Source organism: Papio anubis, chromosome 16 (assembly GCF_008728515.1).
Source record: "Papio anubis isolate 15944 chromosome 16, Panubis1.0, whole genome shotgun sequence".
Lineage (NCBI taxonomy): Eukaryota > Metazoa > Chordata > Mammalia > Primates > Cercopithecidae > Papio > Papio anubis.
The window spans coordinates 60,352,908-60,357,702 of NC_044991.1; positions in this window are offsets into that span (position 1 = coordinate 60,352,908).

A 4,795-nucleotide genomic window follows, 5' to 3' on the forward strand; every position below is an offset into this window, starting at 1 on the left:
TTTGTCTCCCGCCCCCTCGCCACCCCGGGAGCTAGGACAGCTTCTCACTTAGCCAGGGTTCGTTTGCACTGGATTTAATCTATTCCTGTCCCACAAAAGAGGGATTATGTTGTGAGGTTCCAGTAATGATTTCTTTCTTTCTTTCTTTCCTGGTGGTTCCGGGACTGGCATGACTGGGCTTTTGTTGCTGCTATCAGTAATGGCATCGCAATAATTCCTCAGAGTCCCAGGCTGGTGGGGGCTGCGGGTCGAGCATTGGGAAAGGAATGAGGTTTCCTCCACTCCCTTGTCCTATGCCCAACCTTTATTGACTCATTCTCAAGCCATTTAGTGGGGTTGTTTACATATCCAATACATGTATTTACTGTAAACATTTTTCTTAATTCTGAAGAATACCAAGAAGATGGTGAAGGTCACCTGTGATCACACCACCAAGAAACATGTGCTGTTGATGCATTTCCTTCCAGTACTTTTTTCTAGATTTAAAAAAAAAACAATTTTTGTTAAAAAATAGAAGAAACGGTTTCCCTTTTCCCTTACTTCCATTGGTTTGTCTACATTGTTTTGTGACGGCTGCCTGGTGGCCCACTGTTTATTTAATAAATCCCATCACTGGACGTTAAGGCGGGTCCCAATTCCAGGTAATGCCACAGTGAGCATCCTCACAGTTCTCTGTGCTCAAACCACTAGCCAGTTCCCTTGGCAGAACCTCCACTGACCCTGGGTCAATGGGGATGACCCTCCTAACAACATACTTGACCTCAGAAACAGCCCAGTCCTCACTGCATAAGAACTGAGCCCCCTCCGCTATAAGCAAAGGTCATCACAACCAGCCTGGCCACAGCATCATGGAGCCCAACATCTTTATTCTACAGCTGGGGAGACTGAGGCCCAGAGAGAACTGACTTACCCAAAATCATCCCAAAGGTAGTGACAAACTCCATGTCATCTAGGGATTTTCTCCCCACTCCATTATCTTTAATATTTTGCAAGAAAATCCATAATCTCTAACAAGGATGCTGGGGGGATGTAGCAAGGATGAAGCATCTGTGTCTGCTCATGGCCAACATTGTTAATCAATCACCAAACTGTCTTCTGCTGAGCCCAGACCCTTGAGAGCTTCAAGAGCCATCACCAGGCAGCTGAAATTGGCACAAGAGAAAATTCTTCTGCCATGCTGGTGGAGCATCTTTGGTGCCAACAATTGAGGACCTGAGCTTCTTCAGGAGTGGCTTGAATTGTTTCTTGAATTCTTTCCTTGTTTCTTTCGAGCCAGTGACAGTTGGCAAGGCCTCTGATTTCCATCTGTCCGCGTCATCAGAAACCCTCTCTGGTTTTCTGCATGACTGCAGTCTTCCCAAGAGAGCTTGGCCCTCATTCCGGTGAGATGGTAGGGCAGGCTGGGTCAGTGAGCAGAGCATGGGCTCTCACTTCAGACGGAAACGGGTCCCAGTCCTGGCCCTCTGCGTTATGGTTGTGGGACCTTAGGCAAGTCAATTCCCTTCTCCAAGACCTACTTCATCTGGAAAATGGGAGGATAAAACCCCTGTTCTCTCCTCTCTTGGCCTCAGTTTGGTGATCTGTAGAATGGAGATGATCTTTTCCACTCTGCCATCTTGCTGCGTCTGAGCACCCAGCTTTGATTTAACATCAAATTATCTCCCCACCCCTAACCGAGGCTTCTGTGGATCGGCTTAGTGGGAAATGGGAGAGGAGATGTGTGTTCTCTCCTTGCACTTCCCTCTCCTTCCTGCGCTCACTCGCGCACTCTCTCTCTCTCTCTCTCTCTCCCCCCTCCACCGCCATCCAGAAGGAAGAAAAGGGGCAGGAGAATTTTCCTTTGACAGACATTGTTGTCAAGTAGCTCCCAACTCTTTGGGGAGCCCAAAAAATATTGACAGCCAAGTCTTGTCAGCACCTTCAAGGAGGTATTCTTACCTCCCTGTGGGGCTTCTTGAGCTGCACCCCCCACACCAGGGCAGAGCCCCTTCAATGTAACTGTCCAGCAGGCCACCCCAGCCACTCCCAGCCCCTGGTTGCCTAGCATCCTCTCCAGATGGTGATACTAGGAAGGACTTCAAGCAGCACTAGACTGAACTCCGTCTTGCAGGATCCACACCTGGCCCTGAGAAAACACACACACACACACACACACACACACACACACACACGTGCGCTTTGACCCTGCCCAGAGGAAACAGATAGCAGTAATTTTTCACTTACAGAAGTCACTTTGCCCAACATGACTTCAGCTCATCAGAAGACACAGCCCAGTCCATTGCAAGCCCCAACTCCAGGGGACACAACCCTCAAGCCCCCAAGTGGTCTCCGAAAAGGTCCCTCCTGCTAGGCCTGCAATGAGGCCCAAACACCTCCTGCCCTTCTCCCTGGGAGAGAAGGAGGGACCACAGCTGTCTTCCAAGAAATACCTCTGCGATCTTCCTCTCCCTTCTTGGCCCTTTTGTTTCCTTAACGTGGGTCAGGGCCCCCTGCACGGGAGACCCAGGAGCTCTGCAGCTGGTTTTCAGCCACTGCTTGAGCTGTGGCCCAGGCCCTCTCCTTGGTATACAGCATCTGGGAAATCATGGTGCCTAGAACAACACTCCAGTTTTCAGACCCAGTTCCAGTAAATGCTAGTAAGGACACCCTCAGTGTGCAGCAAAAAGAGCCCTGCCTTAGACAGGGTGGCCCCCTTGTCCCCCCAAGGAGGCAACACTGAAGCTGAGACTTGGTGAATAAGAAGAAGCCAGAACAAGAGCTGGAAGGAGAGCACTCCTGGGAGAAGGCCAGCGCGTGCACGGGCCCTGGGGTGGGAGTGAGAGGAGGGAGGGATGAAGTGGAGAGAGATGAGGACTGAAAGGTGGCCAGCAGCCAAACATGCTGGGAGGAGGACATCCGGGCCAGGTGGAGCAGCAGTCAGGCAGCTTTATGCAGATGTTGCCTTCTTTGTTGTGTATGTGAGACAGAGTCTTGCTCTGTCACTCGGGCGGGAGTGCAGCGGCGCGATCTCGGCTCACTGCAACCTCGCCCTCCTGGGTTCAGTGATTCTCCTGCCTCAGCCTTCCGAGTAGCTGGGTCTACAGGCACATGCCACCATGCCCGTCTAATTTTTCTTTTTTAAATATTTTTAGTAAAGACAGGGTTTCACCATGTTGACCAGGCTTATCTCAAACTCCTGACCTCAGGTGATCCACCGGTATCGGCCTCCCAAAGTGCCGGGATTACAGGCGTGAATTTACCACTTGCTGAATTCTCTGATGTTCCAAGCATTTCTCATCACCTTATGAGACCCTCAAAATAGTCCCATTTTACAATGGAGGAGACAGTCTCATAGAGAAGAAGCAATTTTCCCAAGGCTGATGGCTGTCAGTACAGGAGCAGGAATCTGAGCCGTGTCTGTCAGCCTCCACAGGCTTCCTCCTGCCCTCCTGCACTTCTTCCCAGACAGGGCACGATTAGGTTTTCGGGGGGTGAGGACGGTACTCCAGAAAGAGGACACGGCACAAGCAAAGGCCTGGGAGCTGAAGAGAGGTGGAGCCAAGGCCAAGAGACCCCAGCAGCCTGAGGAGGGGCCACGCGGTACTGAGGGCAGGTGTGGGGTCTGGGACCCATGGGCCTGCAGAGATGCAGCCAGCCTTGCTGTCCCAGCACATGGCAGGAAGCAGGAGCTGATGCAGTCCCAGGCCCTGGCACTGGGCCCCAGCACCCCACAGAGGGGCATTGTCCATGGGCAGTGGGCATGGCCAGCTGGGAAGCCAAGCAGGGGCATTTGCCTCTCTGGAGATGTGCCCAAGGGATTGGCAGGGTCCTCCCGGGAGCGCTCTCGAAACACTTCACCTGTAGGTATTCAGAGTTTTTGGTGTGTTTGCAAACACAGCCAGACAGCAAACGCTCTTCACCTTGTTCTTTTTGTCAAAAAGCAGGAAGAGGAGACCAGCCAGGGCCTGGCCACATACTCTGTGACCTCAGGACACTTGCTTTCCCTGTCTTGTCCACTGCAGATGGAGACAGGATTCAACAATGGCCATCCCAGCTCTAAACCACAATTCCATGCTTCTAGACCAAAACCAGGTAGCAAGGATAATTCCCCAGATGACATCAAGAACGATGTTGGTGTCACCACCGCCTCCAGTGCTAAGTTGAAGTCTCTGGGGAAGGACAGTGTGGCCATGAAGAGGGTCCGGTCTGGACTAGATGATCGGGCTCAGGTCCCAAAGCCGGAATCCCCGGTCACGTGACCTGGAGCAAGTCAGTCGCCTCTCTGAGCCTCAGGTGCCCTCTGTAACATTAAGGCTGCTGACATCCACCTCTGGGTGACTGTGCAGGCTGCATGCGCCAAGGTCTGGGCCCAGGTGGTGGATGACAGGGTCCTGCTGGGCTCCGACATTTGTCCTTTGGGTTCATGGTCATCCCTCCTTATTCTTTTGGTCCACAAGTGCTCACGGAGGTTCCTAAAGATGCAGACAAGGTAGAACAATTCCAATTGCTGTGGAATAAATGAATGAATTAATGAATGAATGAATGAAATGAAAGCCCATGCTAAGTGCTGTGTAGGCATTCACTTCAGCTCATGCTCTTAGCAACCTATAAGGAGGAGCTACTATTATCCCCATGCTACAGATGAGGTCACTGGGGCCCAGAGAAGTGAAGTACCTTGCCCAAGGGCACACAGCAAAGCAGTGGCAAAAACAGGATTCAAATCTATTCTCCTGGGTGAATTAATTGATGGAAATGTGTATCCTTGATGCATTTAGGAGTAAGGGGTGGGTAAGGTTACTCCTTCCTTTTCCCAATT